The sequence below is a fragment of the Hippopotamus amphibius genome, chromosome 9 (assembly GCF_030028045.1).
Source record: "Hippopotamus amphibius kiboko isolate mHipAmp2 chromosome 9, mHipAmp2.hap2, whole genome shotgun sequence".
Classification (NCBI taxonomy): domain Eukaryota; kingdom Metazoa; phylum Chordata; class Mammalia; order Artiodactyla; family Hippopotamidae; genus Hippopotamus; species Hippopotamus amphibius.
Window position 1 is genome coordinate 47,567,647 of NC_080194.1, and position 15,650 is coordinate 47,583,296.

At 34.8% G+C, this 15,650-nt stretch overlaps 1 protein-coding gene across 3 annotated transcripts in view; it reads left to right on the top strand.

Moving 5' to 3' along the window:
• Window positions 1–15,443, top strand: part of LOC130860693 (caspase-12-like) — a 100,984-nt gene extending 85,541 nt beyond the window's left edge. For 2 of the 3 annotated variants that reach the window (XR_009055505.1, XR_009055506.1), the window contains 2 exons: window positions 12,405–12,871; window positions 13,093–15,443. The gene's annotated coding sequence lies outside the window, so the exon portion shown is untranslated. The remainder of the gene's footprint in view (window positions 1–12,404; window positions 12,872–13,092) is intronic. The other variant, XR_009055507.1, reaches the window with a different exon arrangement.
• The last annotated feature ends 207 nt before the right edge of the window (window positions 15,444–15,650 follow it).

Consider the following 15,650-nt stretch of genomic DNA (forward strand, 5'->3'; position numbering starts at 1 on the left):
GGAAGTACAGAAAGTCCCATAAAGGATAAACCCAAGGAAAAACACAATGAGACACATATTAATCAAATTAATAAAAATTAAAGTCATAGAAAAAATATTAACAGCTATAAGAGAAAAGCAACAAACTATGCAAAGGAACCCTCATAAAAATAACAGCTGATCTTTCTGAAAAATTCTACAAGCCAGAAGGGGAGTGGCAGGATATATTTAAAGAGATGAAAGGGAATAATCTGCAACCAAGAATATTCTACCCAGAAAGGATCTCATTCAAATTTGACAGAGAAATCAAAAGCTTTATAGACAAGTAAAAGTTAAGAAAATTCAGAACCACCAAACCAGCTTTACAACAAATGTAAAGGAACTTCTCTAGGCAAGAAACACAGAGAAAGAAAAGACGTACAAAAACAAACACAAAACAAGGAAATGGTTATAGGACAATATGTATCAATAATTACCTTGAATGTAAATGGATTAAATGCTCCAACCAAAAGATACAGACTAGCTGAATGCATACAAAATCAAGACCTGTATTTATGCTGTCTACAAAAGACCTACTTTAGACTTAGGGACACATACAGACTGAAAGTGAGGGAATGGAAAAAGATATTCCATGTAAATGGAAGTCAAAAGAAAGCTGGAGTAGCAATACTCATATCAAACAAATTAGACTTTAAAATAAAGACCATTACAAGAGACAAGGAAGGATGGTACATAATGATCAGGGGATCAATCCAAGAAGAAGATATAACTATTGTAAATATCTATGCACACAACATAGGAGCACCTCAATACATAAGGCAAATGCTAACAGCCATAAAAGGGGAAATCAACAGTAACACAATAATAGTAGAGGACTTTAACACCCTACTTACACTAATGGACAGATCAAACAGAAAATAAGTAAGGAAACACAAGCTTTAAATGATGCATTAAACCAGATGGACTTAGTTGATATTTATAAGTCATTCCTTCCAAAAATACAGAATACAATTTCTTCTCAAGTGCACACAGAACATTCACCAGGATAGATCATATCTTGGGTTACAAATCAAGCCTTGGTAAATTAAAGAAAATTGAAATAATATTAAGCATCTTTTCTATCACAATGCTATGGAACTAGATATCAATTAAAGGAAAAAAACTGTAAAAAATACAAACACATAGAGGCTAAACAATATGCTACTGAACAACCAAGAGATTACTGAAGGAATCAAAGAGACGCTCAGAAAACACCTATAAATGAATGACAATGAAAACACAACAACCCAAAACCTATGAGATGCAGCAAAAGCAGTTCTAAGAGGGAAGTTTATAGCAATACAATCCTACCTCAAAAAAAATAAAAAAAATCTCAAATAAACAACTTAACTTTATACCTAGAGCAATTAGAGGAAAAAGAAGAAAAAGAAAAATAAACAAATTTAGCAGAAGGAAAGAAATCACAAAGATCATATCAGAAATAAAAGAAGAAGAAATGAAGGAAACAATAGCAAAGATAAATGAAACTAAAAGCTGGTTCTTTGAGAAGATAAAAAAAGTTGGTAAACCACTAGCCAGACTCACAGGAAAAAAAAGGGAGAAGATGCAAATCAACAGAATTAGAAATGAGAAAGGAGAAGTAACAATGGACACCTCAGAAATTCAAAGGATCATGAGACATTACTACAAGCAGCTATATGCCAATAAAATGGACAAACTGGAAGAAATAGACAAATTCTTAGAAAAGTGCAACTTCCAAAACTGAACCTGAAACAAACAGAAAATATAAACAGACCAATCACCAGTACTGAAATAGAAACTGTGAATAAAAATTTTCCAGCAAACAAAAGCCCAGGGCCAGATGGATTCACAGGTGAATTCTATCAAACATTTAGAGAAGAGCTAACATCTAACATTCTCAAACTCTTCCAAAATATAGCAGAAGGAGGAACACACCCAAACATTCTACCAGGCCACCATCACCCTGATATCAAAACCAGACAAAGATGTCACAAAAAAAGAAAACTACTGGCAAATATCACTGATGAACATAGATGCAAATATACTCAACAAAATAAGAGCAAACAGAATCCAACAGCACATTAAAAGGATATTACACCATAATCAAGTGGGGTTTATCCCAGGAATGCAAGCATTCTTCAACATATGCAAATCAATCAATGTGATACACAATATTAACAAATTGAAGGATAAAAACAGGATGATCCTCTCAATAGATTCAGAAAAAACTTTTGACAAAATTCTAGAAAGTGCCATAGAAGGAAAGTACCTCAATATAATAAAAGTCATATGTGACAAACACACAGCCAACATCATTCTCAATGGTGAAAAACTGAAAGCATTCCCTCTAAGAACAGGAACAAGACAAGGGTATCCACTCTCAACACTAATATTCAACATAGTTTTGGAAGTTACAGCCATGGCAATCAGAACAAACAAACAAACAAACAAAAAAAAAAAATAAAAAATACAAATTGGAAAAGGAGTAAAACTGTCACTGTTTGCACTTGACATGATAGTATACATAGAAAATCCCAAAGATGCCACCTGAAAACTACTAGAGCTAATCAATGAATTTAGTAAGGTAATAGGATACAAAATTAATGCACAGTATTTGCATTCCTATACACTAACAATGAAAAATCAGAAAGAGAAATTAAGGAAACAATCCCATTTAGCATTGCAACAAATAGAATAAAATACCAAGTAATCAACCTACCTAAGGAGGTAAAAGATATGTATTTAGAAAACTCTAAGACACTTATGAAAGAAAGCAAAGACAATACAACAGATGGACAGATATACCATGTTCATGGGTTGGAAGAATCAACATTGTGAAAATGACTATACTACCCAAAGTAATCTCCAGATTCAATCTCCCTATCAAATTACCAATGGCAGTTTTCACAAAACTAGAAAAAGAAATTTTGCAATTTGTATGGAAACCCGAATAGCTGAAGAAATCTTGAGAAAGAAAAATGGAGCTGGCTGAATCGGGCTCCCTGACTTCAGTCTATATTACAAAGGTACAGTATTGAACACAGTATGGTATTGGCACAAAAACAGAAATATAGATCAATGGAACATGATAGAAAGACCAGAGAGATAAGCCCATGAACATAAGGTAACCTTATCTTTGACAAAGGAGGCAAGAATATACAGTGGAGCAAAGACAGCCTCTTCAATAAGTGGTGCTGGGAAAATTGGACAACTACATGTAAAAAATTAAGTCTAGAACACTTCCTAACACCATACACACACACAAAAAAAAAAACCCTCAAAAAGGATTAAAAACCTAAATGTAAGGCTAGACACTCTAAAACTCTTGGAGGAAAACATAAGCAGAACACTCTATGACATAAATCACAGCAAGGTCCTTTTTTACCCACCTCCTAGAGTAAAGGAAATAAAACAAAAATAAGCAAATGGGACCTAATGAAACTTAAAAGCTTTTTCATAGCAAAATAAACCATAAACAAGACAAAAAGGCAACTCTCAGAATGGAAGAAAATATTTGCCAAAGAAATAACTGACAAAGGATTAATCTCCAAAATATGTAAGCAGCTCATGCACCTCAATATCAAAACAAAACAAAACAAAACACACAAACACAAACAACCCAATCCAAAAAAGAGTGGAAGACCTAAATAGACATTTCTCCAAAGAAAACATACAGATGGCCAAGAGACACATGAAAAGATGCTCAACATTCTATTTACTAGAGAAATCAAAGCCACAATGAGATAGCATCTCACAGTGGTCAAACTGGCCATCATCAAAAAATCTAGAAACAATAAATGTTGGAGAGGATGTGGAGAAAAGGGAACTTTGCTACACTGTTGATAGGAATGTAAATTCATACAGGCACTATGGAGAGCAGTATGGAGGTTACTCTAAAATATAAAAATAGAACTACATGTGACCCAGCAATCCCACTCCTGGGCATATACCCTGAGAAAACCATAATTCAAAAAGATGTATGTACCACAATATTCATTGCAGCACTATTTAATATAGCTGAGACACGGAAGCAAACTAAATGTCCACCAACAGATGAATGGGTAAAGAAGATGTGGTACATATATACAATGGAATATTACTCAGCCATAAAAAGGAAAAAATTAGGTCATTTGTAGAGATGTGGATGGACCTAGAGTCTGTCAGAGTGAAGCAAGTCAGAAAAAGAAAAACAAATACTGCATGCTAATGCATATATATGCAATCTAAAAAATAGTACTGATGGACCCAGTGGCAGGGCAAGAATAAAGAAGCAGATGCAGAGAATGGACTTGAAGACATGGAGAGGGAAAGGGGAAGCTTGGATGAAGTGAGAAAGTGGCATTAACATATATATACTACCAAATGTAAAATAGATGGCTAGTGGGAAGCTGCTGCATAACATAGGGAGATCAATTGATGTTCGGTGATGACCTAGAGGAGTGGGATGGGGAGTGTGGGAGGGAGGCTCAAGAGGGAGGGGATATGGGGATATATGTATAAATACAGCTGATTCACTTTGTTGTACAGCAGAAACTCACACAAGAGTGTGAAACCATTATATTCCAATAAAGATCTGAGGGAAAAAAATAAAAAAATAAAGGTGGATCTATCAAAAAATAAGAAAATACATAAATAAAGTAAAAACAAAAAAAAGAAACATGATACCCTTTAGTATTCACTCCCCATTTCTTGCCCAAATCCTCTAGGCCCAGGTGATACCTATTCCTTCTTTATAGATTTGCTTATTCTGGACAATTCATATACATGACATTCAATAAGTTGTCTTTAGTAACTGGCTTCTTTCACCTAGTATACTGTTTTCAAGGTTTAGCCATGTTTTGGTATATATCATCACTTTATTTATTTTATGGCCAAATGGTACTCCTTTGTATGTATATAATATATGTTGCTTATCTGTAAATCAGTTAATGCATTGGTTCAAGCCTTTGGCCATCATTAGGAGTGCTGCTATGAATATTTATGTAATTTTTTCAAAAATTTTATTGGAATATAGTTGATTTACAATGTTTTGTTAGTTTCAGGTGTAGAGCAAAGTAAATCAGTTATACATATACATATATCAACTGTTTTTTAGATTCTTTTCCCATATAGACCATTACAGAGCATTGAGTAGAATCCCCTGTGCTATACAATAGCTCCTTATTAGTTATTTATATTATATGTAGTAGTATGCATATGTCAATCCTAATCTTCTAGTTTATCCCTCTCCCTCCTTACCCTCAGTAACCATAAGTTTTTTTTTTTTTTTTCTTTTCTACATCTGTAACTATTTCTATTTTGTAGATATGGAAAGCTTTTTTTTTTATTTGTAAACTATTTTTAGATTCCATATATAAGTGATATCATATGATCTTTATATTTGTCTGACTTACTTCAGTCAGTATGTCAATCTCTAGGTCTATCCATATTGCTGCAAATGTGCACTGTTTTGTTCTTTTTCATGGCTGAGTAATATTCCCTTCTATATATGTACCACATCTTTTTTATCCATACTTCTGTTGATAGATATTTAGGTTCTTCCATGTTCTGGCTATCATAAATAGTGCTGCAATGAAAATTAGGGTGCATGCATTTTTTTGAATTATGGTTTTGTCCAGATATATACCCAGGAATGGGATTGCTAGATTGTATAGTAGCTCTACTTTTAGTTTTTTAAGGAACCTCCATACTGGTCTCCATAGTGGCTGTACCAATTTACATTCCCATCAACAGTGCAAGAGAATTCCCTTTTCTCAACATCTTCTCAAGCATTTATTTTATAAATTTATTAATTTGTTTACTTATTTATTTATTGGCTGCATTGGATCTTCATTGCTGTGCACTGGCTTTTGCTAGTTGTGGTGAGCAGGGGCTACTCTTCGTTGGGAAGCATGGGCTCTAGGTGTGTGGGCTTCAGTAGTTGTGGCACACAGGTTCAATAATTGTGGCTCACAGGCTCTAGAGTGCAGGCTCAGTAGTTGTGATGCACAGGCTTGGTTGCTCCATGACATGTGGGATCTTCCCAGACCAGAGATCAAACCTGTGTCCCCTATATTGGCAGGTGGATTCTTAACAACTGCACCACCAGGGAAACCCCATCTAGCATTTATTTTTTGTAGATTGTTTGATGATGGCTATTCTGACCAGAGAGAGGTAATAACTCATTTAGTTTTGATTTGAATTTCCCTATTAATTAGTGATATTGAGCATCTTTTCATGTGCCTCTTGTCCATCTGTGTCTTTTGTTGTTGTTGTTGTTGTTTTTCTTTTATTTTTTTCAAAAATAAATTTTTTATTAGTCGTGTATTTTATACATATGAGCATATACATGTCAACTCCAATCTCCCAATTCATCCCACAGCTCCCTTCTTTTCCCCTTGATGTCCATACATTTGTTCTTTACATCTGTCTCAATTTCTGGCTTGCCAAACAGTTCATCTGTACCATTTGTCTATATTCCACATATATGCATTAATATATGATATTTGCTTTTCTCTTTCTGAGTTAATTCACGCTGTATGACAGTTTCTAGGTCCATCCATGTCTCTACAAATGACCCAATTTTGTTCCTTTTTATGGCTAATACTCCATTTTATATATGTACCACATCTTCTTATCCATTCATATGTCAGTGGGCATTTAGGTTGCTTCTATGACCTGGCTATGTTAAATAGTGCTGCAATGAACATTGGGGTGCATGTGTCTCTTTGAATTATGGTTTTCTCAAGATATATGCCCAGCAGTGGTATTGCTGGGTCATCTGGTAATTCTATTTTTACTTTTTTAAGGAACCTCCATACTGTTCTCCTTAGTGGCTGTATCAATTTACATTCCCACCAATAGCGCAAGAGGGTTCTCTTTTCTCCACACCCACTCCAGCATTTATTGTTTGTAGATTTTTCTGGTGATGCCCATTTTAACTAGCATGAGGTGATACCTCATTGCAGGTTTGATTTGCATTTCTCTAATAATTTGTGATGTTGAGCATCTTTTCATGTGTTTGTTAGCCATCTGTATGTCTTCGTTGGATAAATGTACATTTAGGTCTTCCAATATTTTTGGTGGAGTTATTTGCTTGTTTTTTTGTTTTTTGTTTTCTGTTTTTTTTTTTTTTTTTTTTTTTTTTAATTGAGTTGCCTGAGCTGTTTATATATTTTGGAGATTAATTCCTTGTCCATTGATTAGTTTGCAAATGTTTTCTCCCATTCTAAATGTTATCTTTTTGTTTTATTTATAGTTTCCTTTCCTGTGCAAAAGCTTTTAAATTTCACTAGGCCCCATTTGTTTATTTTTTTTTTTTATTGCCATTACTCTAGGAGGTGTGTCAAAAAAGATCTTGCTTTCATTTGTGTCAAAGAGTGTTCCACCTAGGTTTTCCTCTAAGAGCTACATTTATGTCTTTAATCCATTTTGAGTTTATTTCTGCATATGGTGTTAAGGGGTGTCATAATTAGAATCTTTTAAATGTAGCTGTTCAGTTTTCCCAGCACCACTTATTAAAGAGACTGTCTTTTCTCCATTGTATATCTTTGCCTCCATTGTCACAGATTAGTTGACCATAGGTGTGTGGGTTTATCTCTGGGGTTTCTATCCTGTTCCATTGATCTATATTTCTGTTTTTTGCCAGTACCATATTCTTGAATTACTGTAGCTTTGTAGTATAATCTGAAGTTAGGGAGTCTGAATCCTGTGGCTCTGTTTTTTGTTTGTCTGTTTGCTTGCAATCTCTCTCAAGATTGCTTTGGCTATTAGGGGTCTTTTGTGTCTCCATACAAATTTTAAGACTTTTTGTTCTAATTTTGTAAAAAAAAAAAAAAAATGCCTTTGGTAATTTGATAGGGCTTGCACTGAATTTGTAGACTGCTTTGGATAGTATAGTCATTTTCACAATATTGATTATTTCAATCCAAGAACATGGTGTATCTTTCCATCTGTTTGTGTCATCTGTGATTTCTTTCAGCAGTGTCTTATAGTTTTCTGCATACAGGTCTTTTATCTCCTTAACTAGGTTTATTGCTAGGTATTTTATTCCTTTTGTTGAAATTATGAATGGGGTTGTTTCCTTTATTTCTCTTCCTGGTCTTTCATTATTGGTGTATAGGAATGCAAGAGATTTCTGTGCATTAATTTTATATCCTGTAAATATCCAATTCATTGATTAACTCTAATAGTTTTCTGGTGGCATCTTTAGGATTATCTATGTATAATATCATGTCATCTGCCAACAGTGGCAGTTTTGCTTCTTCTTTTCCAAACTGTATTACGTTTAATTCTTTGTATTCTCAATTGTAATGGCTAGGACTTCCAAACTATGTTGAATAATAATGATAAGAGTGGGCATCCTTGTCTTATCCCTGATCATAGTGGAAATGCTTTCAGTTTTTCACCATTGAGAATGATGCTGGCTGTGAGTTTGTCATATATGGCCTTTATTATGTTGAGGTAGCTTTCCTCTTTACCCTGTTTCTGGAGACTTTTTATCATAAATGGGTGTTGAATTTTGTCAAAAGCTTTTTCTGTATCTATTGAGATGATCATATCATTTTTATTCTTCAATTTGTTAATATGCTGTATCACATTGATTGGTTCATGTATATTGAAGAATGCTTGCATCCCTGGGATATATCCCACTTGAGCATGGTGTATTATCCTTTTTTGTGTGTTTTCTAGTATTTTTAAATGATTTTTGCATCTATATCCGTCAGTGATTTGGGCCTGTAATTTTCTTTTTCTGTGATATCTTTGGTTTTGGTATAAGAGCAATGGTGGCCTTATAAAATGAGTTTGAGTGTGTTCCTTCCTCTGCAATTTTTTGGAAGAATTTGAGAAAGATGGATGTTAGCTCTTCTCTAAATGTTTGATAGAATTCACCTGTGAAGATTTCTGGTCCTGGACTTTTGTTTGTTGGAAGATTTTTAATCACAGTTTCAATTTCAGTGCTTGTGATTGACCTGCTCATATTTTCTATTTCTTCTTGATTCAGTCTTGGAAGGTTATACCTCTCTAAAACTTTGTCCATATCTTCCAGGTTCCCCATTGTATTGTCATATTGTTGCTTGTAATATTATATTATGATGCTTTGTATTTCTGTAGTGTCCATTGTAACTTCTTTTTTTTTTTTTTTCATTTCTAATTTTATTGATTCTGTCCTCTCCCTCTTTTTCTTGGTGTGTCTGACTAAAGGTTTATCAATTTTATCTTCTCAAAGAACAAGTTTTTAGTTTTATTGAGCTTCGCTATTGTTTTATTTGTTTCTATTTCATTTATTTCTGCTCTAATCTTCATGATTTCTTTCCTTCTACTAATATTGAGTTTGGTTTGTTCTTTTTTCCCTAGTTCTTTAGGTGTGAGTTTAGATTGTTTATTTGAGATTTTTCTTGTTTCTTGAGGTAGGATTGTATCACTATAAACTGCCCTCTTAGAACTGCTTTTGCTGCATCCCATAAGATTTGAATCATCACAATTTCATTTCTCTCTAGGTATTTTTTGATATCCTCTTTGATTTCTTCAGTGATCTCATTTATTTAGTAATGTATTGTTTAGTCTCCATGTGTTTGGGTTTTTTTTTTTTTTAATGTTTTTTTTTTTTTCCTGTATCTTATTTCTAATCTCATAGCCTTGTGGTCAGAAAAGATGCTTGATATGATTTCAATTTTCTTAAATTTACTGAGGCTAGATTTGTGACCCAAGGTATAATCTATCCTGAAGACTGTTCCATGTGCACTTGAGAAGAGAGTATATTCTGTTGTTTTTGGATGCACTGTCCAATAATTACCAGTTAAGTCCATCTAGTCTAATGTGTCACTTAAAGCTTGTGTTTCCTTATTTATTTTCTATTTGGATGATCTGTCCGTTGGTGTAAGTGGGTTGTTAAGGTCCCCTAGTATTATTGTGTTACTGTTGATTTCCCCTTTTATGGCCATTACCATTTGCCTTATGTATTGAGGTGCTCCTGTGTTGGGTCCATATATATTTACAGTTGTTATGTCTTCTTGGATTGATCCCTTGATCATTATGTAGTGTCCTTCCTCATCTCTTATAATGGTCTTTAAAGTCTATTTTGTCTGATATGAGTATCATTACTCCAACTTTCTTTTGATTTCCATTTTCATGGAATATCTTTTTCCATCCCCTCACTTTCAGTCTGTATGTGTCCCTAGGTCTGAAGTGGGTCTCTTGTAGACAGCATACATATGGGTCTTGTTTTTGTATCCATTCAGCCAGTCTCTGTCTTTTGATTGGAGTTTGTAATCCATTCACATTTAAGGTAATTATCAATATGTATGTTCCTATCACCATTTTCTTAATTGTTTTAGCTTTATTTCTGTATGTACCTCTCTTGGTTTTCCCACTTAGAGAAGTTCCTTTACCATTTGTTGTAGGACTGGTTTGGTGGTGCTGAATTCTCTTGGCTTTGGCTTGTCTGTATTGCTTTTGATTTCTCTATCGAATCTGAATTACATCCTTGCTGTGTAGAGTATTCTTGGTTGTAGATTATTCCCTTTCATCACTTAAAATGTATTGTGCCACTTCTTCTGGCCTGCAGAGTTTCTGCTGAGAGATCAGCTGTTAATCTTATGGGAATTCCCTGGTATATTGTCATTTTTCCCTTGCTGCTTTTAATAATTTTTCTTTGTCTTTAGTTTTTGTCAATTTGATTACTATATGTCTCAGAGTGTTTCTCTTTGGGTTTATCCTGCCTGAAACTCTCTGCACTTCCTGGACTTGGGTGGCTATTTCCTTTCCCATATTAGGAAAGTTTTCTACTATAATCTCTTCAAATATTTTCTCTGGTCCTTTCTCTTTTCTCCTTCCAGAACCCCTATAATGTGAATGTTGGTGTGTTTGCTAAAATTCTGGCTGCTGTATCTTGTTGCTTTCTTGGAGCTAGTGGTCTTTTCTCAGTTGTACACTGCTAAAATCTCAATTGTTTCTGGAAGTGTCCTTGGACTTGAAATTCTTCATGCTCAATTCCAAATCAAGTCAGTCTCCTTGTAGAGCTAGTTATTCTTAAGGCTTGAATCTCTGCTGGGCTTAAATTGTGCACTTGTGTTCTGAATCTAGAAAGTGGAAATTTTGTCTTCTGCTCTTGGGTTGACTCCCTGTTCTATGAGTGAGACACTAGGCAGGAGCAGTAGCTCTGGTCTTCTTGAATTGCCTTTCTCAACATAACACCTCTGCCAATTCAGCAAACCAGGGCAAGTGTAATCATTGCTCAGTGTTCTTGGTCTGTGCACCTGGCATAGAGCTTTTAGCTTATAAGTTGGTAGCTGGATAGAAAAAAAGATGCCTAGATCTCTAAGTTACTCTTGTTTAGACTAGTGCTTCTCCAACATGAAGCTGAGAGAACTGAGAAATCCTGGGATTTTGACTTTCCTGGAGGAAGAATCCATAGCCCCTTACTGGAAGCTGGGGGGAGAGGAAGTCCCATTCTCTTTTCTTTCTTATTTTCTGCCTATACTGGGGCTTCCAACATGGTGAGCTACAGATGGGCTGAGAGTGAGTTATGCTTCCTCAAATTCAGAGTTTAATCCCTGTTTTTGCCAAAATTTAATGGATTTTCTTCATTAAATATTTCTTAATTTTCTGTATGCTATTAGGATAAATTCCAGAGATTTTAAATGGCAGTTTACTTTATAATTTGTTCTGTTTTGTTTTGCTTTTTTGCTGAAGAGAGGGTTTGTAATATTCCTCATGCCATCATTCTGCAATTGTTTGTTCCTAAACAATGTAATTTCAAACAAAAATTATATGTTATAATTTCAAATCCTTCAAAAGTGTTTTAGAAAAACAATTTTTTGATTAACTTACCCCTGGATAATATAGACATTTTTCTGACTAGTATGTATTTTCTTGGGAAAAATTTTAAATGTGGCAATTTAATGAGTATGTTGCAAAGTTCTCATAACTCATTTCAAAAAGTAAGTTGATTATTATTGAAGGTATACTCTGCTGCTCATCAGCTTTCATTTTACTTCTATGTTTAGCCATGGCAGAACCCAACAACTGGTTTTAAGGTCAGAATATTTCTTCCCTGATCCCCTCGCCACTATCTGCCTTAGTCCTACACCTGTGGTTGTGGTTTTGTCCCTTTGTAACTATAGCTCCTTTCAGAATCTTAGTGCCAGTTCTCACATGACTCTGGTAGCTGTTTTTCTCCTTACCTTGAGAGAGCTTTTCACCATTGCTGATCTGTAGGGCCTCAACATCCTTTGTTGGTTCAACTATAAATAGTCCCTTATTTAAACTCACTTCAAAATGTCAGCTAAGTATGGCATTTATTCCTAATGGGACTGTGGCTTGTTGGCTTGGTGAGTGGTTCTGGATCAGAGTCAACAATATTACAGATCAGGCTTCTATTTTAAACAGTTTCTTAATAATATACATTTACTGTCTATTCATAGACTGCTGGCTACTTTGAAGGACCCAGGATCAGTAATTGTTCTTTGTTGCTGCTACAGACATCAATAGAGGCACATTTCAACAGAAAAAAAAAAATGAATTTATCAAAAGGATGCTACACAACTCACTGAAACCCCAGGAAATCCTGATAACTGGGACTGGAAAATTGAGGAGGAACAAGGACCATGGTCAAAATCAATAACCCTTGTCCAATCAGAAAACAGTTGCAATTGCCACAGAGCATAGGCACCCTGGGATACAGTGCCTCCATTGTTAATGCTGAAAACTGGACACTGTTCTTTGCTGCCTCTAGACCTTGAGGGTTTGCCCCTACTATTAATGCTGTACACTGGTATAATGGGTTCTTTGTCCTTGTCTCTCAATTCCAAATCCAGAGTTGGTGAGTTGGATTGACAGAATGATGTGAGAAAACTATCTGGCATTTTAAGCTTCCACTAATACTCAACAGGTAAGGAATTGCCCAATCATAAAAAGGGGAAAGGATGTTTGTCACAGAGAGCATGATACGTACCCTCTGCTATATGCCTATTAGTTTGACAAGAATTTGTTACTTTTGCCTGTCCAGTTCATGTAGTTATCCTTCAAAAACAAAAACAGAATGAACCAACTCTACCTTAATGTCCTATACAATCCTTCATGAAACTGAAATGTATTCTCACCTTCCTCCAGAGAAGAGGAACTCAAAATTTCATCAGTTACTGCATCCAGCCAGAGCACCAGTATCTCTCAAGAAATATATACTACTCCTTTTCTTCTGACTTCAACATGCCTTCATATTTTGTAACTATGGAATTCTCACTACAAATATGCCCTGTAGAAAACAGTAAGAGGGATGAAACTGAAAGAAAATGAAAGGAGGAATAAAACAAAGGACTTTGTTTTTCATCTCTTTGGGATCTTTTACTTATTGAAGTGGCTGGAGTGACTGAAACTTCTTCAGCTCATTAAAAATGTGCTCCACCTGTCTATTGCCCAAGTCTGTGGATTTCTCCCTTCACTTTAAACAAAAATGTTTCTGTCATTTGAATATTCATCAATGTGCCATTGGATCTAGTTTCAGTTAACTAAGCAATCACAAAAGCTCCAGGGAGCTTCAATTATTGTACCAATGTATAATCTTTGATAACCTTGTTAAATTTTGTGATGAATGCAGAGTTTATGCTGTTGCTTTGTGGAGACTTTTGAGAGTATGCTGGTAAAAGAGAGACTGAAATAGCCTGAAGAGCGTTCAAGATCAAATCCAAGTGACTGGGTTTTCTTTTGGCACCTGAAATTACAGAATTGGGATGGTTGGAATAAAAAAAAAAAAAAAAAAACTAAAAATGATCATCAGCTTCCATTATCTCTACTTGAGATCAATTATACAGCTACCTAAATTTATAATTGCTTTTTGGAAAGTGAAATTTTTGAAGTGCTCATGTCATGGTCCAGATTGTTTTCAACAGCAATTAACTGGTCTGCATAATGTAAAGATACTTTTAGAGATAAGGCATATAGTGTCCATGAGTTCTTTTTTCCTTTTTTTCTCAGGCCAGCAATGAGCATCAAGTAGAATGTCTTTCTCCATAGTAATTGCTTATGTGTTGATAACAGTTTATCAGCTGATTCCCTCATTGTCTCAGTAAAATTGGGCTATGTGTTAAGTCTTAATGATTTTTTTTTGCTTTGTGTCAATCATTTCCCCAGCGGTTTGAAGTCAGCAACAATAGAATTTTGTAGTTCACAGCAAAAGACTCCTGATTATCTGCAGAAGCTCCATGATCTGTCTTCAATTCTCTGTTTCTCAGCTCCTTCACTAAATCATCTTACTCCTCTATTGTGACCTTATTCAGCTTTTCAAATATATTCAGCACTTTCTTCTGTGTCAACACAATACTTACTGGCATGCCATGCTGGTTGTGATTACCAACGCACTGAAAAAGTTAATTTTCTGATTTTCTTTCAAAATTATTATGCCATATATAAATAACATGTTGAAATTTTCCAGCACCAACCACATTTTATAATTATTATTTATTTTATCATGGAGAGAAACAACTCACATGCACAGTAGATGAGCATATGTACACAGTCATTATTATGTCTTTTATGTAGTCACACTTTACTACTTATAAATTTTCTTCTAATGTATCAATTTTTACTGCCTCTTAGGCACACTTACTTTCTTCACAGTCTTCCTTAGAATGCTTTTAAAACTTACTTAAGAGGGGAAAATGATAGCAAAAATATACAACATATTTTTGAAAATGCAAACATGGTACAAAAACCTATAGAAAAAATTGCATAGATAAGACTACATCATATTCTACACCTTTCACATTGATACTCATGCAACTGAAATGTTTTTACTGACACCTACATGTAGGTTTGCTATACCAAGTTTTCAATTTAGATAGTGAATATTGTTTAGATTTACTTGAAAGGTATTCCAACATGTATTCAGATGACTAGAGTTCAGATAGCAAGTAATTCTTTTGTTTTTTCTATTGCATGCTAAACATGAACAGAATTCTTTCCCCGAATACTAGTTGAGTTTTTCATTTCAGCCCTGTCTAGAAAATTAACTGATCACTTAATTAAGCGATCACTCTCCATACCAGTTAAGGTCCCCTTTTTCATGCAAAAAGACAAACTGGATAATTTAAGCAGAGTATTTGTGAAGGGAATAATGGGTAGTACACAAAAAAAGGAAGGCTAGTGAATCAGGTCAGGAAAATGGCCAGGAAGAGGTGAAACTATATAGCTGCTAGCAACAGACCAAATGCCACATCGAATATCAGCTCCATGAGAAGAGTTCTACTGCTGCTGCAGCTGCTGAGCACCACACAGGCCAGCTTGTACTTCAACACTATACTCTGTGCATGTACCATGTTGCTTTTACTGTTGCTGCCCCATGCCTGGAACCTGGATAATGTTGCTACTGTTGCTGTAATTGATGTTTCATGGCCTCTGCCCTAAATTAACTAAATCCCAATTCAAAGTCCAAGATGGTGTAAACTGATTAAAGAAGCAAGGTCACATACTATCAATCTAGCTGCAAAAGAGGCTGAAACTATCATAGTTATCTCAGAGAAAATAGGCTTTGTCTCTGCTGATACTGAGAGGACATACAAGAAGTCAAATATAGGAAGAATGATCATATTCTGGACAGACAAAGAACAATTCATATTGATTACGAGTTATGAATTTTCCATTGTTTCAATGAGTTGAAGGAATTGACCTGTCTA